At 42.8% G+C, this 25,514-nt stretch overlaps 1 protein-coding gene across 1 annotated transcript in view; it reads left to right on the forward strand.

Annotated features, from left to right (window-relative positions):
- Positions 1-25,514, forward strand: part of LOC108631695 (uncharacterized) — a gene marked incomplete at its 5' end in the record, with an annotated part of 145,436 nt that overhangs the window by 21,614 nt on the left and 98,308 nt on the right. The gene's annotated exons all lie outside the window — the stretch shown is intronic.

The raw sequence follows: 25,514 nt of genomic DNA on the forward strand, positions 1-25,514 counted from the left end.
GTCGAAACGACGAACTTTTGACAAAAAATTTCGTTTTTCCTTAATAACTCTTAAACCCTTGGAGATACGGGAAAATTGCATAGGACCTTTCTTGTAGAGGACGACGAGACCTACAATTTCCATATAAAAGTTTTTCGCTAACATTAATAGTTTACGAGTTATGGACGAAAAACAAAAAAACGGTTTTTTGCAAATTACTCGTAAACTATTGACGCTAGCGAAGAATTTTTACATGGAAATTGTAGATCTCGTCGTCCTCTACAAAATGAGCCTAAATACGCCCCCCTAAGTCCATCCGTTTGGAAGTTATTGGCAAAAAACGAAAATTTCGCAAAATCTGAAGGGGTACCCCTTGGAAAAATTTCGGAAAAATCGAAAATTTTTTTTTCGCGGAATTTCGACAAATGCTTTGAATAAAAGTTGTAGGTGATACTATTACCTATGAAAAATTTGAAATCACTATAATTTTAGCTTTTTAATAGTAATAGGAATCTATAATAACAAATTCAACATGTTAGCATTGTTTAAGTATATAGCCAATACATCCTTAAACCAAGTTTCAATAGATTAAAAATCTGTTGGATACCAAAAGTTTGCAGCATGATTTTCTTCACTTAATGCTTATATATAGATTATCAAAAGACAAATTATAATAAATTTCATATTTCATTTTTAATTATATTACAGTTCGTTGTTATCAAATACAAAATTCCCAAGTTGCTAGACAATGATAAAGTGCTGTGAACTTTTAAGCGTTAGAGTAGCAGTAGAGTCGGACTCAAATCCGGGTTGCGTCTAATTGATCCGGGCGGAAGGGGCGGCGAGGGACGGGCGTCGATCGTTTTAGAGTCGTTAGCCGAAGGAACCGAGGACAATGCATTAGCGTAATTGTTGCGCAGCTCGTCAACGGGGCACAGTTGAACAGTGAGTTACAACTAGTTCGAACAAGTCCGAGGAACAGGAGGGGGGTGTCCATTTCCGTGCGTGCGCGCTACGCTACATAATACCCATTGTTCCCGGCAAGTATAAGGGAGACCGGGAGCGCTAGTTGTACACCGGCTATAAAATTGTCCGCATTGTTTCCTGGAGACGCGTTGCAACGGTAATCAACACGCCTTCCTCGGTACCACGAGGCTACCTGCGGCTTAATGCTCCGATTGAAACCTGGACTTTGTCTCCTGTGTCCCCAAGGTGAAATGTCTGTCTGAGCATTTTAGTACTTAACCCTCGTACCGTCCTTTTTCGTTCATTGTCTTTGGATGAAATTGGATAGCCTGATACATCTTGCTCGGTCTTTTATTCGTTACTTTATTAGGCTATTTTTTTATTAAAATATCTTGTACTATTAGTAAAAGAGAAAATTTTGAAGCCAGTGTATACTATACGATCATTGTTAGTGGAAATTGGCTACAAACCAGATTTCAATTGACTCGGACAATGATTGATAGTTCTAAGAGATAATTAAATTGCTGGCAAGTGAGCGTAATTGGGTATTGCACAATGGCTTTTGATCTTTGATTTGTGACATCTTGCTCGTCTGAAAGTTGAAAGATCGCATTCATACTTCTGAAGTATTTTCGAATTATACATATATTCTTCAGGTTTTGAACAATATTGGTATGTATAAATGAACAAGTTAGGGTAGTTGGATTCGCTTCGCTGATTAACTCGGGCTCTAACTTTTCTACGATCATAAATTCATTACGATTTTGAGGGAGACCAACGAAGGGTGAACCTTGAAGGCGCAACAGCGGGTGGTCGCGCCCATGAATAAATTTCGCAGTGACGATACGTTATTTGCATAGCACGCGGAAGCCTATGCCTCGTTCGCGTCCAACGTCAGATTTGGTCGAGTCAAACGTCACGCGTTATCTCTCAACAGCTTGTAACCACTGGGCCCGAGACAAAAGTTTCAATTTATTCCTTCCTCGTAAGGAGTTCTCACGACATCGAGTTCTCCTCGACGAATTTCCAATGCCGTTTCCCTGTCGGCTGAAGTACTCCCCCTCGATTGAAAATTATTCGTCCGACGCGGCGAACGTCGTCATCCGGCACTATCTACATATGAAAGACGACGATAAACGCAGGCTCTCTTAAACTGGTTACGTCGCCGCAAGACGTTGCCATCTACAGCCTCTTTTGACCTTTTTCACGGTACCGCGTCGTATTAATTCCTCGCAACGACGGAATTATAACGTCGCGGGGGCGGGGGAAATAAAAACGATATTATGGTAATCCGCGGGTCGGGACTGATTTTTATTCGACTTGCAATTCAAACGAGCTTCATGAAAATCGCGAAACATGCAAATTTCTATATGTATTCGAAATTTAACAAAAAACATGTACATATATTTTTGATTTGCATGTATCATCGGATATTATTCCACGTATTCTAGTATCTTTTGATTATAGCAGATAGTTTTTCTGTGAGAGATATTTGCAGTCGGTTTCATATTGATTCTTACGAACGTCAAAATATTTTCGTTATCGAGGATGTTATTCGATATCTCCCTTAAACGAAATACAAAGATTTATTTTTCTCTGCACATGAAATTCTCTAAATGAAGTGAAATTTTTTTCGCGCGAGCGTTCAGTATTCAATAGTGAATGTTTTTATGTTCTGGAGGCAGGCTAAAAGTGGCGCATGGATCAAGACAATTTATTAAACTATTCCGCGAAGAATGCTCCGCGAAACGGAAAGGCAACGACGTTATTCCGTGGTGTTTGTATTAAATTCACCGAGACGCGGAGGGACGCGAGTTCTTGCTGGTAATAAGACATCAGACTGGCATGCGGACGTCACCGAGGGGATGAACCCCGGCTTTAAAAGAGAAAAAAAAAAATGCGCTCGCAATCGTTGCAGACAGAGGAATATTGCATTCTTGTGCCGAAGCAATTACTCGCGCGCCGAGGTATTGTTCTTCTGTCGCCTTTTGCGCGCCGGAAACTTTTCCACTGAGGAAAAAAATCTTGGGAAAGAGCGAGCGAGAGAGGTAGAGAGATTCGGGGGAAACGGGGGGTAAGAAAAAAAGAGAGGGACCACTTTCCCACCGGTGCGTCTTGGAATACTCGAGGCAAAGGATCGTATCTAGGACTACTCGTTTACCTTTTCTCCTTTCCACCCTCCGTTTACCCTCGTTTCTCTCTGTCCTTAGCACACGTCTCGTTTGTCCTCTAAAGGACTTCATTTCCAGCTTCGAATTCCAGCAATTTGTATCTCCCCCTTTGAATTCATGATTGTTAGTTTCCTTCATAGTGAACGATAAAAAGGTCGGAACGCAAACTGTGCTTAAATCTTTCTTCTTAAGTATCCAATTCCCTGCGCGATTGTATTTATATCGTTTATAACAGAATCCTGTTACTCAAACACGAATGGATGTTTCCAAAATTATTTTAACGACCTGTATCCAATGAATTAAAAGAAAAAAGCGTCCAGTTGACTTATGTACCGATATCACAATGTACTGTAACGAAACCTATCAAAAAAGACGACTTCTCAATTCCTGTCAACATGAATAGTTCGTTTATGCGAGCATAAATGCGCCCTGCTGTACAGATAATCTTTTTTCTTTTATACCGTATATCCGATCGTGTAACACGAAATCTAATTCTTTTCTTTCGCTGACCAGCTTTTTTCCGCGCCAGTTTTTTTCCGCGAATTCCCTTTTTCCACCATTGTCGGGATATGATTCAGCTTTTGCCCGCGCCGCTTCGTTGTTTTTCCGTCGGTGCTCTCGAAACTGCAACGACACTCTCGTTTTTCAGGGTGGGTGTCAGTTTCAGGAGCGTGGAACGGCGCGGCGGTTTTAATGGAACCTCGCGCGCGTGAACGCGTCTCGATATCTCCTAGCAGACGATCGATTTTTCTTTTGTTCGGCCTTTTCAAGCGAACGGTGTTAGGTTCGCCGTCGTCTCGTAGGACTCGATTTACCCTTTATTAGAATATGGTCCATGGTATTTTTATGCACGAGCTACGGTCAGACCAAGTTACAGATGCTTCGCACAACGTTCACCTCGTTCCTATCAGAATTAGTAGTTTCATAATTTTTCTAAACGTCAAGCCATTAATTGTTGGTCTCACCATCAAAGATCACAATTTATATTAACCAGATTTTATTTTTACGTCATGTCAAACATGATTATATCTTTCGGAGTTAGATAGATACTCGATTAGGAACCAAATCGATATTCCAATAATTTCGATCGTATCACCAATGGCAACCGTTCCAATTTCCTTCCCAGATTTTACAGATGGTCAAAGGATCAATTACGGAAAACCGTAAACATCGCACATAATCCAATCAGGAGTTTCGCAGGGGCGACCACCACAGTAGGGGATGCGTGCGGTGTGATCGTTTCCACCAACGGTTTATTGCTCAATATGATTGATCTCGCAGCAGGCGCTCGCGTGTGCTGTTCCCGCAATTCGCGTGAGAACTTGCCCTGTCGTCGGTGTCGATAGACATTACCACGTCTCACTTAGAATTACGTATGATAAAGTATAGAAAAATTTACAGTATGATAATTGGGCTATAGATTTTTATACCAAGTAGGATTTTTAAGGAAGAAGTTCTGAATTATATATATCAAGCATTTATGTGATCACACCTGCAGTCTGTATTTGGTTTATTATATTTTACATGCTGTCTTTATATCTTCTGTACATTCAATTTTCGTATTTACGAGAGTGAATAATTTATTATTTTTTAATTAATTAATTGTCTCACCGTAATATCTCTCTCTCTCTCTCTCTCTCTCTCTCTCTCGTGTATTCGCTGCCAAAGGGAGCAGTTAATGGTATCGTAAAAATCTTCGCTTGGTTTCCGATTTTCTTTAGCCTTTCTATTCAAGGTGTACCTGTGCCAACTTTTTATGATACGACTTCCGACTTTCCCTTGGCAATGAAATCCCACCGATATTCTTTCGGTGAGTTACATCAGAAGCCACTCCTATGCATTGTACAATTGTCAGTGTCATTTCACTGTTATGTCAGTTGTTTCATATCAATAGTCCTTAAAAATGTAGAAAAAGGGGAATGAATCTATTTTCCAATTGATATTTCCAAGTGATCAGAATTTCAATAACTAAATTTCAATATTTGCATTAATTCAAATACTACACATGCGTGTATTCTATCAATATCAATTATTGCCAGTCAGAAATACCGTACTAATTCTAAAAAATTCCACGCGTATCTGAAATAGGAACTGCGTTCAATTTGACATTTACGTTTCTCGCTAGTTTAATATCGAATGGACAGTTTCGCGAAAAACACGTAGTTCATATTTATAATTTCCTCGAATTTTAAAGCGAGATACGCAGTCCCTTCCAATCATCTCTCGTGTAATAATATTCTCATTTTTGCATGGCATGCACGCTGACTGTCACATTCTCGTTGCGTTCAGAACCAATTCAGCCGAGCTGGCTATTCGCCTTCGTAAATAACAACTGCGTTATTACATCCCAGGCAGAAATGTCAATTGTTCATCGTACTTTTCTTTCATTCTTCTGACCCAGTTATTGACATGTCGTAATTATCACTAAAAATCTGCAAATTTACATGAATTTGGCAAACTCAATTCCTCTAGAATTTAAAAATTGTCGGAATCGAAGCTCTGCAACATTTATCGTAAAAATACGAAAGTAAATTTCCGAGTAATTATTAAAAGAAAGTATCGGTCATCGAAGAGGCAAGGAGCGTTAATTCGCCCCTACGTGATCCATAAATTTCCGGAATTCCCTGGGCCTCGCGTTTCCTATCTTGCTTCTGGTCCGTAAACAGCGCGGTAGAATGCTCGTTGGGGAACGAGGTAGTCGTGGGTGTCGGAATGCACGGTTTCCACCGGGAAGGAAGCGCCGTGCCGGGCTGAAGGTTGAAGAGGAAGGAGGCGACGACGACGGAGCCGCGCCATGCCGGGATGTAATGATACGGGACGAGGAAAGTGTACGAGTGCAGGACGGAGACAGGGAAAGGGGTCGATGGTACAACCTCGTTGGCTCTAATGCGGCCTATTCAGCTTCCACAATGCACTAGTAATACGATTTCACCGTCTCCGACATCCAGCGAGCGCAGGTGTTGCCGCCGGGAGTGTGTAAGCGCCGCACGCCCGCGCGGATTTTTAAATGAAAGTTTTTACCGCTCGACGGAAGGATATGCGATATGGCAGAACTGGGCTTTGTACTTTGCGGTGGTTAATATTCCTTGATATGGAACAGAAATTCTCGAAATATTCTCGAGTTAGGAAAAATCATTTTCATACATTTCCAAGCAATAGTGATCATTTTTCTCATATGGTTCACATATAATCGTTATTAATCTGAATTCTTCATTCGAAAATATCTGATTCAAAGTCCCGGTGGATACGCATGAACACGTTGTGCACACTGAAAATTTGAAAGCTAAGTGTTAGATTAAAAGCTCGTAACAACATGTAAATATTTTATTTGGAGTTTTTCAAAAACTCTATTTGTCGTGTCATATTTCAGTCCTCCGATCCCCGATATCGTTAATTCATCACGTCGCGTATCCTCGTTATTTAAGGCCGTGGGAGGTTATAAAAAAAGGCCAGCATTGAATGTTGTATGTGATTGATAAAAAATAACAAGACCGTCGGAGTTAGTTCATCGCATCCCGCGTCGGTTAATGTGTAAAATATTTTTTAACCGGGCCCAGAATTTATTGACATGCGAACGTCAACATGTGGATGTTCCCGATCGCATTACACTCGAATCGTTATTTTTCCGCGAAAGAGAAATCCTGGGGTGAAAATAAAAATAAAAAAATTAAAAAAAACACACGCCGGTGAAGTCGTGTGCTATCATCCACGCGATGATAAATATTATGGAACGTAGCAGGAAAATGAAATATACTCCTGATTTATTATTACTTCCTTCCACTTCTATTTGCCGTGAGGATGAAATTAATAATAACAAGGCTGATGCGAATCAAATAAATATTGAAATCACTCCAGTTCGCAAAGGAAAATAACGATCACGTGCATTAACGTCAATTGATTACACACATTATAATTTATACGAAATAACTACAAATTTTACATAATTTCGTATCATTTCATAAATACGATTATTTAAAAAAAATACAATAACAGAAAATTATTTAGAATTATTTATATTTTTTGGAAATAAGCAGGCTACATTAATTTAATATTTATTAAACGTAGATCTAATTACCGTTGATCTGCGAATCAGGAAAGCTGTACCTTTTGTAATTTCTTTATTACCAACAATATCGGTTATGTGCCTAACCCCGTACGCTTTTCTACCTTTCCATCGTTAGTATCGGATAATCCATCTCTGAAACAATTAATCCCCTATCATGTTATACCCGTAACTTCCAACACCGGGAGTACCGTATCCATTTCCTCGAGGCCAGGTCCGGCCACGTAGCCGGTGAATCCCACCGGTGGCGGTTCATCCTGACGCTAGCATAGAGTTAATCAATACGGGAAAGGATTTTCTTTGATCGGTCCGGAACGGGTTCTGGGCGAAAAGCTCGCAAAGGGGCGAACTTAAATTGAAAGTGTCCTTTACAATGTACGGACGAGGTAGGAAGGAAGGAAGGAAGGAAGGAAGGAAGGAAGGAAGCCCGCGGAAAGTGCACTCGGTAGTAGTTTTCTCGTATTCTTTTCTTCGCCCAGTGTGTCTCCTCCCGACGCTGTCTTCCACCTCCTTTGGTCTTGGTGTAACGAGTAAGTAGCTGAAAGAACTCCGCGACGAGTAAAGAACAGAGAGAGAGAGAGACAGAGAGATGAAGATAGTGTATAAAGAAGCTTGCGAGAGAGCGGAGGGACGGAGTCTCTCAGATGAAGTGCATTTTAATAATCGTGGCGAGAGCGAGCAGCAGCCGGTCGCTCAAAGCCACGCGAATTGCCACTGCATCGTTCCTACGCCCGAAAGTGGCAAAGTATTGAAATAAGTGCCGCTCGGCTGGCTTTCTCTACGCGTGCAACCGTGAAACCCGGATTCTCTTTTTTCCAGCGACTCGAATTTCTTTTTCATTCAGAAAGTTCGTTTCACTGTACTCCACATCTGTCTTACAGAAATCATTTAATAGTATCAGTTCTTACTTTTCTGCATTCATTATTGTCTCTCAATGCTACCAATTATTATAGTGAATAAACAATTTGTATGCATTATCGACTCGGCTCGAACGATCATGACGAGAGGCGATGTTTGAAGAGTCAGCGAGTGAAATAGTTTCCTGGCGAACGGGTGGGCGGTTCGGAGACGGCGTTGGCGTGGGAGGCAGATCGGAAGGCACCCCGTGGAAATTTAATCCGGGGACGTAACGTTAGCTGGAACGACTCGCGGCGATTAGGTTTGTGGAGGAGGCCGGGCAGCTAGCTACACGGGAAGAGAATGGCTGAATAAAAACGTCCGGATGGCAATTTGCAATAGTAAAGTCGCCGGTTAGCGTGTATGCATGGGGACATTACAACGCCGTCGCTAGTAAAGTTTGCTTTTCGAATATTTGTGGGTGCTAGGTGTCCTATTTCCTTAAGTTCAAGAATTTCATTTATATTGAATGATGCCTCTTCGTTGATCGCAGTTTAACACTTCCTCTGAATGGTAGTATCGTATGGACGAAAGAGGTAAAAACAAAATGCAGTGTGAAATAAAAATATCGTGTAAATAATATAGCACTCAAAATATCTGTGTACGTATTTTAAGTGAAGGAAATTGAAATATAAAAAATGAGATGCTTGATTGATGAAGCGGTTGTGTCGATGTATGATAAACAAATATACCTCGCGGAGCAAGTTTAATAGGAAACTGATATGTTTGACCATATAATTATTTTATTACCGTCTCAGATCGGCACAGAGAGATTTCCACGAAACGGGAACGGAAAGCTGATTCCGTGTTATTACATACTGTATTATGTGTAAATAATTCTTGGAAGGTTCAATATTTGAATATTGGGATTAATTGGATATTTCCAACGTGCAGCCGGGTGTACAATTTTATGGTATCGAAAAAGAAAATTGATTAAATAAACAACGCTTCAAACGTTACGAATTCTCCCTTTGCGCGATGCACGCCCGTTGCTGGCTTTCAAACACGTGGGTGTTATTTCTGTTTTACTGTAGAACGGGATGGACTAAGGTAATTAAATTTGCAATCTGATCGATAAATTTCTTGTAGTCCGATGATGATTTGACTCTTGTAAACGTCTGTAAAGATTGTTTTAATGGAAAAAATATTATCTTCGATCAATACTACTATCTTCGTCTAGCGAAAAAAATGTGTGCTCTCTTGCGAGACACATGACAGATTTGTTAAGTTTCCATTAATCCGAGCATTTCAAGCGCGAGGCAATACGGCTTAAAACTCGGCCGCAATATTTTCTCGCGCGCGCAGGTTGTTGTTCCGAAGGACGGGGAAAAAATCGTGGGCTCACGTCTGGCGCGGAAAAAATTAGCGTCCCACAACTCCCGCTATTTGTTTCGCCAGGACGTATCCAGTGATTTTTCCACGCCACATCGTTTCGTGTCCCGCTTTTACGAGAAAACTTTATTCACGAACACTAGTAGAGAAACCAGGAAAAAATAGCGTTACGTATATTTGTACATTCGTTCAAAGAAACGCTTTCTATAATTTCAAATGAGTTCTATTTAATGGAAAGTACAAAATTCAGAAAGTCATTCAGATCGAGCAGCAGTTCTCCCAAAAGCATTAAAGTCCATGGAGCGTCGGAGGTGGCATGTCCCTTCGCGTCAGTGAACACATTAATAGGATTTAAATCGGCAAACGGGGACATCCCTGCGAGACGAGCATCGGCAGGAATACCTAATTAGCCGCCTGTTTCGCCGGACGATTTTACCCGTGACGGATACGCGCCGCATTGATATGCAGCCGCCAGCGAGAAGTAAATTGATCGAGTCAGTCGGGAAATTCGACCATCGGCTCTGTCCCTCCCGTTCCTCCGTGTTTCAGCTTTCTCCATGACATCCACGGTTTCTATTATGCGTCGCGACGCGTGCACTCGTACCAGACGCGCGCGGGGCAAAAACAAGAGGGAAAGGGGTGAATGAGAGTGGCGGCAATTTAGCAAAGCGCGCGTACGCGACGATGAATTTTTATTAGTCCCGTTCCCATATCGAACTAGCCAGCTACATGGAATAATTTTTTCCAATTAGACGTGCCGGGGGACGATTAAATGGGCCGAAATATAATACGAGAGGCGAACTGCCGTGCTTGCTTAATGAAACACGTATGTACGCGTGTTCTGGATATTTTTGCTGATTTTCAACGAGCATAAATGCAGAATGGGCGAAGTAGAAATCGTTGGTAAAGAACATATATTACATTTTGTTACATATCTGAATAAGATATGAAAATTACTACGTGTGATCAGATTTAATTATTTCTTTACTGTATTTAATTAGTGAATTACCAGAAATTGTTGGAAATCGCAGTATATTAATTGCAATGAGAAATGCTTCCTGAAAGCGTTCTCGATAATCGACTTGGGGATAATACTTGAATGCTCGTAGCGAATGATATTAATAAAGTGAGTCACAGTTCACGCTCGAACTTGACTCCGAATCGTTGCCTACTCCCATCTTAGCCATGAGCCGTAATGAGTGCCGTAGTTATCTGGTATGCGTGAAACAACTATCTCGAAGCAGTTCACTACAGTTCAGCTACACAGCGTTTAAGCACTGCAATAGTTGTGATATTAATACAAGATGTTAGTTGCGTGATCTATTTTAAGATTATTTCATCATGCGATTCTTTATTTATCACGTGCTCGAATTAATCAGGGTGTAGAAGTTCATTTTTATTTCTTCATTAAATTCTGTACATCTGAGTAATTTATAATTGACGTTAAACGCGACCAGATTGTTTTGCTCGGATTATGAAACGCGTGCTTCACTGCTCAAGTGAGCTATTTAATGTTTGGAATTTGAAATTTGCGCATCGTGCTCGAAGTCAAGAAGTCGGAGAATGAATATTAAACCGTGTAAAACGTATTTCCAGGGAGCCGCACACGCATATTTCGCATTTCAATCTCGTATTACATAGCTACTACCGGAGGTATAAATTCTTTTCTCTAGACAGTAACGTTGTTATTGCTATAACTGAGATATTCACGGCTACACGATGCCCTTTAATTGGCGCAAGTACGTGGGTTTAGTGGAGGAACGTAGTTTTAAAATTAAGCCTCCTCTGCAGTTTATTGTGAAACTCATTCCCTTTGAAAAATGTTTGTCAAATTCCGTGTCGCAGTTTCTCAATAGTTGTCACAGAAGAAAACTGTGTATGTGGACCGTGGGGTAACTGAGTTCAAACGGAAACCTGATTTCCGCGGCGCGTTCCAATTACACTGCTCTCACCGGGCGTAGAGAGAACGCGGACAGACGGAGACGCTGACCGCGAACAGTGTGTAAATGCCACGAGAAACCATCATCTGGGAAAGCGAAAAAGGGAGACGCGTGGAGGCTCCCGCGTATAATGGATTCCAGTATAAATATGAATTTCCGTGAAAGCGTATTTAATTATTCTCCGCGTTGGATAGTTCACGGTTTTCCTTTTTTCGTCCCCGCTTTTCTCTCCTGCGCGGCCGCTCCGTGCCGGGTTAATGAAAATGTCACAAAGATTTGCGGAGAGGGTGTGCACCGACGAACGGTGAGATGTAACGAGTGCAAAACTGTATTGGAAATCAATTTTCTTATTAAATTAGTATCAATTTCCACGTTATTGATATATACAAGTTTCAATCAAGAATATTACTTGTTAAATGGATTGATCGTGATCTTTCTAACTTCGTAAGTCGGTCATTACGTTTGAACCTTCAATCGAGCGAGGATTCTCGATACCGTTTCAGAGAGGGCTAATTAAATTTTTTGCCTATCCGGGGCTCTTCATTATTCTTGAACAACTCCTCGAGGATTCGATATTCTTTAGAACTCGAAGGGGCGGATTGGTTCGGTTCTTATTAATTAAAACTCAATCTCGTCGCACGACTCGCTACGTGACGTTAATACACTAGCCAGATCGCCACGATTCGATAGTAACGAATACCGTTCCTCTCGAATGAAGTTCCAACTTTACAAGTTTTCCGTTTCTTGTCATAAAAAATTCTGCTCGTCTTATCGTGAAAGGTCGATTCATAATTATTAAGTGACAACTGATCCTTTCGCATAAACTTAAGTCTCACGTACAATAATTTTTTCAAGAGTTAATATTCGCAAATCTTTTGTTTCACGCCTTGAAACAGTTGGAAATACTTTTACCAGGCTTTAATTACTCCGATTTAATTTATCTCGTGGACCACTCGCACGGTCGAGTTTCCCGGTGCGCTGATAAAATCCGTCACCGTGGATCGATCGCCCGGATTAAATCATCTTCCCCCGTTGTCATAATAAACTCAAACATCGTCACTAACTACACGGCTCTTTAATAAAGAAAGTTATAATTAATATTTCGCCCTCGAGTACAACGGCCTAAGGGCGTCTCGAACGTTGCCCTCAGCCAACACCCGTATCTATGCACGCGTGAAACTTTGTCGCGCGAGAACAGAAAGAACGCCGCGCTGGGAATTCTGTAAAAATGTTCCTCGCCGCTGCGGCACATTAAACGTTCCACTCCTTTTATTTGCGCATAGAAACGGTTGCTCGCGACAAGGTCGTAATTAATTTTCTATTACGCGATTCTTGGCAACGGTTAAATATCACTGCTGCTCGTTATTTATTCAGTACCGTCTGACGATTAAACCTACGCGAGTGTCTCATTTCGATCTCGATGAAACTTAGCAGCGCGGGACATCAGATAATATTTGACACGTGTTTTTATACTTTGGCCCATAAATTCTTGTAGTACAGGAATTTTCATTTAGTTTAATCGGGCAATCGTGTCAAATGTTCATTCATTATACCGTTGAGGTGCTTCGGGCGAGAAAAACAGAATTTCCTCGGTTTGTCTGGATGTCTGATCCGAGAGAGCGGATATGTAAGTCGCGAGGAGAGTCAAAAAGAGGAATGGCGCTGGTAATAGTGACATACGAGCCAGGACGGTATCTGTCGGCAATGGTTATAGCGCGATGCTCTGGGGGGAAGATAGCAGGCCGCGATAGAGCCAGACTGGTGGCAAGTGTCGCAGTGGTAGGACACGACGATAGGGCAGACAAAGTGATCGATTGGCGAGTCGCAGCCGAAGACGAGAGCCGCGTTTGTCGATACCCCAGCTTTTTCCGGTGAAACGGGGAAATATGGACTACTCCATTGCCTCCGTGCGATTTTTATCTTTACTACGAACGAATTTCCATAATTTATCATACTTCCGTGACTTTCGTATTCTTCGTTTCATGGATTGTTAATAAATGATATAATATTGACAAATAGGATTACACTTTTAAAAATGTTTATTTATTTGAATTTTTATATTTACAATTTTTATAATATCCACAACACTGAAATGCGAAATTCATCATATGTATGTTCGCAAAAAGGTTGCTAAATTTCGGCATCGATTTAAGGTGATAAGAGGGCAAAATGGCGTAAAGAAAGAAAAACACTCGTTGCCAGGGTGACGCGTAATTTTCCGCGTTGGCTTATTTCCCGAAATTACTCAGTAATAAAGCACGAAGGCGGATCGCGTACACGCGGGCAGCGCAAGAAGCGGAAGCGGCTGAGCAGCGGTGGGAAGGCCAGAAAAGAAACGAGGAGGAGAAGCGTCGCGTCGCGAGGAACCGAGCGAGCGGGCAAGCGTTTCGCTTGGCTCCGCTCCATAATTTTATTGTTTTATCCGCCGTGTTTACGAGGCAGCGGAAAAAGACGGGAAACAGAAGCGCGCCGGCGGCCAAGGGGGCGAGAGGGATGGCGGACAGTTTATTATATGCAAAAGAATTCTCACTCGAAGCAAGGAGATAAACGCGCGGACCCAGTTTCACGCAACGCTGCCTGGCGCGGAACCAACCGTCAACCCTGTGATAGACATCTGGACACTTAACACGTGTTTTACTGCGACCCGCGCTACGCTGGGAAAACGTCGTCAAATCGCTAATGCGGTGGATACTATCTTTGGAATTAAATGAGAATACCATTGGTACATTTTTAATTAGACGAGTATAAGATTCGTTGAATATAACTAATCATGTTAAAAATCGTTTAAAGAATTCCACCTTATTCAAAAACACTTAACACTGTTTACACAAAACAAGCTGCTACAAGCACAGGGGCAGAAAGCACTCGAAACCGTAAGAAACCCTAGCAGAGTCCACAACTTGAACGCGTATCGACGTCGGACAAAGAGAAAGAGGGTAGAAGCTAAAGAAAATAGAGACGGAGAGGGGGGGAAAAAAAAAGGACCGAGCCGTTTAACCGAGAGATATTCCGTGCGACTTCTGAACCATAGCGGATAACCATTTCACGAGTGGCCATTGAAAGACGCGTGGGCGGGTTGGAGCGAGTCAGGGCAAGGCGAGGCGTTCGTCGTCGCGCACGGGCGCGGCAAAGCGCAAACAGCCGGGACAATGGGTAGAGACGGTTGTGTAACAAGGAAAATCCAGCAGCCGGCCGGGACACCCGGCGCTCTCCTCGTCCATTGTTGTCCCGTTCACTCGATACGGAACGAACACGAGGTAGGTGGCGGTGGGTAGGCAGGGAGGGAGAGCTCTGGGTGTTCTTTCCCCGAGTATATACGACACTCGGAGGCCGATGGCACTTCCACGAACGGCTGACCCGACAATGGACCACTCCACTCGAGCCTGAACCATTCCTATGCTAACAGCCTTTCACGCCAAGTGCAGAACCAGCCTCCGGCTTCGGGTACCTAGTAGTATACCGTACCTACGTGCGCCGCACACCCGGGCGGATGCTCGCGCCAGTCTTTCCTCCTGCTCCTGAGCCGGTTACCTCGACTGTTATCCGTTCTCTCGACCGTTGACGCTGAATAGATAACAGTTTCGACCCGGCCAACCATGCGACGATCGATCCCTGACCAAAACTGATCCCAAAGATTCAAACGTTCGTCGTAAAGTAAAGAACCCTGAGCAAGAGACTGAACTTTCAGTTTTTCAGCTCTCTTGCCAGAACTGAACGATTACTATACGATTATGAAATATCTTGATAAAATCGGGAAAGTGAGTTCACGGAATTTGGTAATAAACTCGAATTTTTCTAATTATAATCCACGAAATGATATTGCATGCAAATGCGACCCGTGGGACGAGTAGCGCGAAGTTTGGACGGTTTGATGGCACGTAGGATTGTTAAAGACCACTTGCGCTAGCAGCAATTACGTTTGAAGGGGTGGCATTCAAGCAGGATGAATTTCACGTAGGACTATAACGCAAAGTTATGGTGAATTTAAGAGGTTTGCGGAATGCGAATTTGCGGTACAAGTTTCTTGGCTGAGCTCGCGTGGGGAGCAACGGGACATTAACAATAAGCGTCGAGACGCCGGAATGCGATATGCTTCCTACGGTAAAGTTCTGAAATGCAATTTTTCTAAGCATTTCGGGATTCGAGTTGTAAAACAATTTTTAGAATGTATGTGAAAGCATGTTGTTTGTTCCTCTAATGTTCTCGCTAATGCGTTTTCGTATTCCATGCCCGGTTTGTTGGCACAGTCGCAATATTTATGGAATAAGCTAATATAATTTAATTTATCGCCGCGCTTTAATAAATTTGAACGAAAAATATGTCAAGCAAAAACGGCTTCGACTCGGTCCATTTGCATCGAAAACATTCTGCCAGACTCCGTGAGACAAACTATCACCAGTTGATCTGACCACCCGACTTGGATCGTTCCGTCTTAGAACGAACGAAATCCACTCTTCCTCCTCCATAGAATCCGTTCTCAGAAATCATGACGCAACCTGACCTATCTCTACATATCATCCACGCCGCGTCGGCAGTCGAGAGAGCCTAATTATCCAAAAATACTCGACGATTTCTGCCAAGATAACAATATGTATAATTGCCCGGAGTATAGCGTGTAACGTTGCGTTACGTTGCGTTGGCGCCTAGCCAAAGAACTGACGGAAACTGGTGGAAGCGTCCGATGGACCGCTGGACGCAGGAATGGAATCGTGATCGCGGTTTCTCGCGGCCGGAACCGACATTCGAGACACGTCGTAGCAACAAGTGGCGATAGGTCCGATGGATCATTTCCTTGAAGTGATATATTCGTTAGCCAGCCGTTTATCAGGTTCGTAAGGCTGCAAAAATTGGATGTTATCCGAAGATCTTAGGGGAGACGTGATGGGTTTGGAAAGTTTGAAGACCAGCTCGATGTAAAAGCAGTTGGAAAGAATCTCGAAGGAACTGATTTCCTTGCGATGAAGTGATACGTAAAGCAAAGATATTATCCAACAATCGTTGATTTTATTTTAAAACCTGGCAGAAATACATACATTCGATAGTTTCACGAAAGTGATTCACAAATAATTCGTCCTAATGGACGAAGTTGTCTCTACTTCGCAACGAGCATTGCGTCGAGCGCAATACGCGATAGTTTCCGTTCGTGAGGCGGCGTTCGGAAAGGGGAGTAACGTCTGAGGCATTAGCGATGAAAGTGATTTGTTCTAACCGCGACGTCTTCCATCAGTCAAAGCGACCAGATCCCCAAAGTAGAGTTACGAATGGATTTAACGATCGTCTCGAGACTTTGTCATTCCCCTGGAATCTCTGACAGTGCCTGCTGTCTCCGTCGACCCCCGCTTCGACCCTTATCCCTCCGGCCGTCCTGCGCGGTGGGAACCGCTTTGAGGAAACTCGTTAATCCAGCCCTCGAAACTGCGAGGGTGCTCGAACTTCGCCGGTCGAAAACGATCGACCGGCTCCGCGTGCCGTAGGTATTCGCTGAAACACGCTCAGACACGCGCACCCACACGCGCCTCCGCAAGGATAAAGAGCGGTTTCCCTCCACATAATTGGGAATTTTCACCGTACATCCCTGTCGACGCTTCGCGCGAGTTGAAGCGAAGCGTTGAACGAAGCGATGAAAATAACAGTGATATTAATGACAATTGTCAATTTTTTTATACACTACATTGCAGAATGCAGTAGATCAGTCGGATGTACTTTTTTTTAAAAAGTTTATACCGATTCATAAACCATATTTCATTAAAAAGCTGACTTATGCATTTTGAAAACTGTACCGCTAATTAATTGGCGGTCCGTAGCGTAAAATCAATACCTGCGTTATTCTCTATAGTCAAAGAGTTGGTCGTTACTAATGAAACGGGACACAATAATTCCGAACAGGGCGAGGGAGGGTGTAAATACACACGGGCAATGAAGGATCGAGCGCGGAAGGCAAACTCGAAACGGATACGATCGACGTTCCAGCGAGGGGAAGGGCTTTCTCCGCGTAAAATATTGGTCTTCCGTGATACTCGCTGTTTGCCGAGTTAATAACGAACGTACGATCTTTACGACCGATGGAGGCTCGTTGATTTGTTTGAAATAGGCGTGGGCAGGTGAACGATGAAACTTTACCCTCCATCGACCCTGCTTGACTCATGAAAAAAGGGTGAATCCCTTAATTAAAACGAAATAAAGAACAAACATATTGAGATACATGAGGTGTTGACGCATGATTGTAAGTCTGTGTCATTTACTTTGAATATTATCGTTATCAATTGCAGGCATTTTTGATTGATAAAGAATGAAGAATTTTGCATTTCGACAGTGAGTTATCTCAATTAATTGATCATTTTAAATGAATTCAAACCAGAATGCGATTGGCAATACGTCGATGCTGTACAATGTTGTAAAATCGAAAGTATCCCGGGTAAATGGAAACGGATTGGTCGGCCTGAAGTAGATGGAGGATTCGCGTCTTGTTCGTCGTGGGAGCGTAAACCCTTGGCAATCCATCTATAAAATGAAAGCCGGGACAAAAAAGTCGGGCACGCTGCTGCGAGAAGGTAACATGCGCGCGTCCATGTGAACCTCGCGGTCAATAAGAACGTTGACCCTTTCCATTTCTGAGAACTATGTTCTTCTTTTTCAATCCTGGTATCGTTTCGTTTCATCTCCGGGGTAGATCCTCTCAGTCGGGTTCGAACGAATGGGAATAAACTTGTTTTTCAAAATGGCACCAGCAGGATATGTTAGTAAATAGAAAGAAGTAATATTTTACTGAATTAGGAATTAGTCATCATTGCATTCAGAATTTGTAGATTCGCATAATTTTCCTAGACGTTGCTTTATGTCTAGTGCAAATATAATTGGTAGCATTTCTGATTCAATGCATGGACATATGGATTTCTTTAGAGAGAGTAATTAGGAACGCGTTTTTCTACAATGACCAGAAACGATTGGAATGGGAAGTCAGCGTCGAGCCGCAGAAGTTGGAAATAAAGAAACAACCCGAGATACCATTTGTTCGTTCCATTTAACGAAATAACTGAGCGACGCATTACTCGTTTAACTTCGTTCCTTTCCGGATACTTGTCGTGCCGTTTGCGCATTAAAAGTAAAAGAATTCATTTCGACGACGCGCCTTTCCTCCCGTGAAATGGCGTAAAAATGTGGAAACAATTTTCTCAAGCAAAGTATCTCGACGGCGAACAACGAAAATGTTGAAACTGAGGAACGATAGAAATTCCAATTTGAAATAAAAATAGATTTCGGCACATGAATGGTACATTAAAATATGATTGCAATTATTTTGTTTCTCGGAACTCAATCGTCTGTAGATTATAATTATATAAAACAGAAGTGCATGTGAATGTTATGGATTGATATACAATTATTTCATAAATATACGATTAGTCGAACACGTAATTACGTGCAAAGACACGATAGAGGATTACATAGACTTTATTTTGGTACAATGCATTTTTACGTACATTTTTTCAACTACCTAGTCCAATACTATTTGAGGGGAAGCAATTTTTACTCGGATCAGCCATGTAATGCGGTTCCTGATGGTCGAGCAACCGCGGCTTACGCCCGGTGCAAGGATTTCTCCACTCCTCCCTGTTGACTCGCCTTGCTCCCCTTTTCGGGACTGCCGCGGTGCAGTCGTGTGCACGTTGAAGCCGCGAGCTAATCCCACGACAAAGGGGCCATCGAGTATTGATCGCTTATTCTCTTTGACGTGTCCGCCGCCCGCCACTATCTCCCGGTTGCACACTCGTTCACGATAAGAGTGAGAATTTACTCACACGCCCGTCGTAATCTCTCACGATTCCCTCAAACTCCTGTCTTTTTCGTGGTTTACTCCTTGTCGACGAGGATCATACGAAATCGATAATTTCATTTGGCAGTATCGTTTTATGTCGAACTTAACTTATAGTTTTAACCTGTCGATTGCTAATAACAAATTATTAACAAATTATTCAACATTTAAATAATCGTCACTGATTCCTTCAAATAATCTTCAAAACGAGGATTTGAAGAATTGTCATGAAATATTCACGATTAATCTGACGATTATTAAGTCTTTTTTTAACAATGCCAATAACGAGCAGCTGGATCTTATTATTAGTCCCGCGATCGAGTAGATCCTTTCTGAATGGGATACGAAGCGTTTGGTGTATAAGAGGTATTATATTAAGCATCACTGATACTGTAAAGGGAATTATTGTTCGTCTATCAGCTTAGGAGGCATTATGTAGGTGAAAATTTTTAAACCCTGAATTCGAAATAATAGTATCTGAAAGTGTGTTACCTTGAGAATATTAAGTTATCAAAGAAAGAGGATGAAACGTATTGGGATTTATTATATCTTTTTTATTAATGCAGGATATCAAAATATACAGCATGTCGCCACATGACATTAAATCTGGATACAAGTAAAAAATACTCGTTCATACTTTCGTTTTATTTAAACACATACGTCGGTATAATTTTCTCGAATAATCCAGTTCTAATACGTTTGGACTATAAATTCTGTACGAAACATCGCAAAACCGTGATACACGACTGAAGAAAAGAAGACGCGTTAGAAGAGCGCGAGCTATTCGAACGTTCCGTGTAATTACGACGGACTCTAGGATGGACGAGAAATGGCAGAAGTGTTCACCTGCTTGGGCTGCATAATTTGGCGGCATAAATTAATACGTCCCTGGAAATTTCAGGTCTCTGACACAATTAGGAGGAGATTAATTAAACCCATTTCACATCTCGACGGACTCGCCCACCCTTTATCGCTACCCTTTTCCGCCATCCCTCCCGCCACCACTCTTATCTCGTTCGTTCTTTATCCCTGTTTCGATTGTGCTTCGCGCTATTATTCTTATTGTGCCAAGGGTCTGCCTCCATCTTCCATAATGTATTCCCAGGAAAATTAGGCGATCGACAGGTCAAATTCGGTTGGAATATGATCTTCGATTTATATAAAGAAATTATGATCATACGACGTTTTTATTAGATTCAATCGTTATTAGGTGATCCTGCTCAATTTCGAAGATGTCTGTTTCGCTTTATTTTGTAATTGCACGAGCAGCAGGTACACACGGTTGAGTGAATTCAACCCACAGCTGTATTCTGTAAAATCCATTAACTCCGAGCAATACACAGCTTGAACGCGTTAATGCGATCCAGTTAGGGATCCACTGACGGTCATTAAAAACTTGCATCTTAAACCTAAGCCGTAAGGCGCGCTTGTTTACGCGAGCTTACGTTACTTCGACGCCGCACTGTAACGACCGTAAAAAGAGAAAAGTGTTGTTAAAAGTTGCCGCTGGCCCTCTCCGGGCGTAATTGTTTCGAAAGTGAAACGCCGCCTCTCTTCGAGAAATGCAAAGTATCAAGTGTGCTCACGACAACGGTACGCTCGCTCATAGCTCTGGAGGTAAATATGATTCTCGAGAATATTAATGATCGACGAACACAGTGACAATATTAAATCTAATTAAGATTTGTCTAATTCTTGCAAAAATTTTAAAAAATCATTTATTAACGTTACTCTCGTGTTGTAAAATTATCAGACATTTCAGTGATGTTATAATCATGGTTCTAACGTTCATCTCATACATTTTAAAAATTCTGGAACATTATTCTCTGTCCAAAGAACGAAATAATCAATGTTTCCCATCGTCATTAATCAACCGCACGTAGCTCGGCCGCGACGATGTCTACTTGGAACCATTATACTTCAGGACGCTAGCTTTTATTGTCGTGGAACGTCGCGAGGACGAGGGAGCGAGGAGGCGAAGGAAGTTGCGTCTTCATCTCCGTCACCCCTTGCTCCCGGGTATGTAAATTCGCGATTATAGCGAGGGATGCTTCGTCTCCCTTAACCCGAGCCTTAACTCGGCCTTTATGAGTTAATAACTTGGGTTATCGAGAAATTCGCCTCGACTAGCGTCGTCCTACCCCTGCACTAGTTCTCGCCCATGCGCTCGCTGCAAGAATCCTTGAACAATCCTACCGCGCCGCGTCGAGCCGAATGCCGGAGGTATTCAACGGTTAATGGCTGTCTTCGGCGTGATTTCACTTTAAACCTCTTGGATTCGTCTGTAGAAAATTGATAATCCGAGATAGGGAGATCATTTTAGGATTCAATAGATTTTGTCCGCATTAGCATTGTTTCCATTTTCTGATAATAACGACCGCTGATAGAATATAACACATGAGGGAACAAACACAGACGTCAAGAGCGAAACACATACGTGAAAATATACAAATAGGAGGCATTTGCAAATAAAATGACATCGAGCAGGAAAGTTCGTCGAACAATATCTGCTAAGTCGATCCCCACGGAATCGGTAAATGTGGGATTAAGAATCGTTCGTGAAAGCGACAAAAGCTCGGGCGCGTATGGGTAGAACGTGTCCCAGATTCTCGGAACAAACAGTCCCAGGGGATTGCCTCTTTGCAAAGCGACGCGGTCCCCATTAATGAATAAAAAGGGATTCGATTCGAGAGCGGTCGCGCGGAAATCTCGCAATTTCGCGGTGCCACGGTCAAACCTCGTACTCGGAGCCGTCCGGGCGGCACGGCGCGGCTCACGCGCTCGTCAATATTTGAGCGAAGATTGAAAAGGGTTAATTATCGAACCGGTCACGGTGCGCGACGTGTCCAGTTTGCGGCGTGCTGACCGAACGATTTACACGCACACCGGAGAGAGGCGAGACGAGGCGAGGCTGGCCATTGAGAGAACCGGTTGTCCGTGTCACAAATAGACACGCGGATCGCGTTACAATGTGGGCCAGAATTTATAACGGAACGCATTATCCGCGCGAGCATAAACATGGCCGGCGCGTGTAATACGCAGAGCCTGTGGCCGGACAAACGGGATACATGCAGAATGTAGATGATACGCGGCCGGACCGTATTTGCGAGCCGCTCGTTACGCGCCATTCCCTTCGGCCCGGTTTCCGTTTCGTTCGCGGCAATCGATAAGCTCCTGCCCGATTTACAATGCAGAGGCTTTGATTTCCTATCGACCATGGCACGGTCAATGCGCGGCGTAGAATGGACTTGTATTCGGGGACGATAGGCTTTGAGAGAATTCTATTCGGTTCGTTCGTTTACGTACAATTAATTAAACTAAATCTCCACGCGCGCGTCAGTGATTAAAGTACTGAAGCGTTATTTCTTACCGACACCGAAACGTGAATATGATTTGCGAATCCGAAAGATTCGTACTAAAAAAAGGCGGTCAGACTTAAACGCATATATATTCATGAAGCTTTGATTCAGCTGTTGTAACCGCGCTGAGAACAGCGACATATGCCTCTCACGCGTCCCATTTCGGTTCCCATCAAACCTCCTATCCGCAAAAAGAAGACAGAAATTCGCCAAGTAAAAACGAATAAATAAAAAACAGGGGAAACGTATAGGTATCCAACGGGTGGCGCGTATTTACGAGTAATATTACGAGGGTGGGTATAGAGGCCGGCCATACGTCCCGATTCAGGATTTAAGAGGGGCCGGCCGTACATATACGCGCGTGAACGCGCGGCGGGGCGAAATTCCATTATCGGCTAGCGGCGATAAATATTATAAATTGGGGTGGTCGTTGTCGTTTCCCTCGCTCTCGCCACCCGCCGCCGGCTCCACGCGAAACACACGCCCTCCCTCGACCCTTTCTTCGTCCTCTTCCTTCTCTCATCCCCCGGTACCGAGCACGGCAACCCCTTTCCACGTTCTTTCTGTACACGCTCACAAAGCCACCCCCCGCGAGGACTCCGTTGAGCCACCGGCGAATATATATCGTCGTCCTTCGTTCGGCTGCGCTCCTTTTTTTAAGCCCTTTCGCGATAAATCTAGACCGCAGGGGTGGGAGGGATGGTTTAAGCGATTTTAACGGCGGGGATGGTCCGCGAAGCGTTATTGGCCGCCGCGCCCGGTATCGCGACGCCGCTCTATTTCTTCCTTCCACCCTCCGCTCGGCTCTCCCTTCGGTTCCTCGATTTTCATGCCTCATTCTCCTTTTTTGTCTCGTTCTCTTTTTTTGCTTTAACTACCTCTAAGGGAAGCTCGTTCGATTCTGAACGCGCTCCGGGTTTCGACGAGGATTCTTGTGTCGCCGCAGACTCTGATTCGCGGAAGCAAACGCTTTGATGGGAACGGCGGAGAGCGCCGTTCAAGCAGTTCAGTTTAGGCTTGGCTCCGTTTGGTTTGGGCTCGCCTATGGTTTCGGGGAAAGCGCGGATCAAGTGTTTGAACGAACGAAAGGGGGAATTCGTGGTGGAAGTTAGGCTCGAGGGGCTTTTATTGTTGCGGATAAAGAGCTCCGGGTTTTGTTACCTTCTCTCCTTTCGCTTTAAGAACAGTCGTGACCGTAGATGTTCAAAGATTACTTTGAAGCAGCTAAGCATTGATTTTTAGTAATCACAGTTTCTTCGTTTCGAATGACGTTGATATATTTTGCTGCTATTTTTCTCCGATCTTAAGAAAGACACGCGTATTTTATGTGTTTGAACTAATTCAGCTCAGCCTGTTATGATATCCCGCGTGTCATCACGTATGCCAGCGAGACACGGACAGAAAAAGAACAATGGCGACAAATTGGCTAGTTTAACAATAGCTCACATGTGTCGGAGCCGGGAAAGAACGAGATTGCTCCGCGAAAAATGAAACGTCGAAAAAGCAAACGTGAGCCGTGTGCCGTCGCCTTCGTGCCGCGTGGCTTGGCTAAAAATGAAAACGCGAAATTGAATATCAAACGTCAAATACAATTGCCGGTTTGATTCCACAAAGGTTGATCCCTGATCAAAGCTCACCCCCCGGTACAGAGGGAGATCGTCCAGCCATATTATCCTGCAATGTTAATTAATATAATTAGCGACGAAATTCGAATTAAATCAAGATACCAGTCTTTGTCCGGATACCGTTGCACGTTTTCCGAATTAACGAATTTCAGCCTCGATCAGCAGGGAAACCGTATCGGCCGCGTTCTCTGTTGCTAAGGAACAATTTTCATTGTCACACATACAAATAGGAATATGTATTACAGAAATTCAGTCTGCCTGTTCTTTCTTATTAACAGAATTGAATTAATATCCGATTCATTTAGCAACGAATATTTAAGAGTCTCTCGATCCGTCGCATGGTACTTATGCATATAGGGAATATGTTTTTAGACGTTGTTTTTGTTATATGCACGAACGTTCCTGTTTTGACAGAATGTATTGAAAATAAACAGTGATTTGAAATTGAATCCGAGTAAATAAACGGTCCGTTGTTTGCTCAAGTGAGAAGGATTCTTCGTATAATCGAACCCATTCACGATCACAGGTTGGAGGAAGATGTGTGTAAGGAAATAACAGTGAATATGTAAAGAATTTGCAAACTGTGTTTTGAAAAATATTGCAATCGTACGAGCGCTTAATATTTCTTTATTTAAATAGTTCGAAATCAGTCGAGAGGAAGAACACCACGTATGGAACTTTTTATNTTGTAAAAGCTTATTAAAAAATGTTTCAGAGAAAAGTTATAGGTGCAGTTTCCGTTCATTTCTATCTTAAATAGAACTGTGGAAAATCTTTTTTCCTCATTACAAGACAAGTTGAAGGACATTAAAAGGAATGTAACATCAAGGAACAAGTAGTAACCATGGTTTGAACGTCAAGGGAAGTACATACAAGTTGCTAAGTGCAATCGTTTCGCTCGGCAGATCTGTTTACAGCTTTTCGCGGTGATGAACACTTTTCACGAGGTGGGGTTCGAAAAACGGTCCCAGGGACCAGTGCAGCTCCTATCCCTGTTTACGCATCGTTTTCATTATGCAGTCGTTAAGGTTCACTGCAACCTCTTTACAGATCCTCGTAAAAGAAAGCTCACATATGTATTGTGTAATGAAACTTCTCCCATGGTTTAAATTCTCGAAACTTTTGCCTTTCTATGTTTAGGAACTTTTCTGTCGTTCATTTCTTTTTAAGGATATATTGGCTATACACCCAATCCCAGAAGTTTATATACCTTAGAAAAACGCATTTCCTACAATTAAAAAGAAATCAGACGTCGGAAGAACAATGCTAATAATAAATAGCTACGTGCTAAAAAGTATATAAGGAAATATCCAATTAATTATTGACGCTGGCGAAAAGCTTTTTATACAGACGTTGTAGACACTGACATCCT

The sequence above is a fragment of the Ceratina calcarata genome, unplaced genomic scaffold (genome assembly GCF_001652005.2).
Source record: "Ceratina calcarata isolate Rehan_Ccalc_2016 unplaced genomic scaffold, ASM165200v1 scaffold93, whole genome shotgun sequence".
NCBI lineage: Eukaryota > Metazoa > Arthropoda > Insecta > Hymenoptera > Apidae > Ceratina > Ceratina calcarata.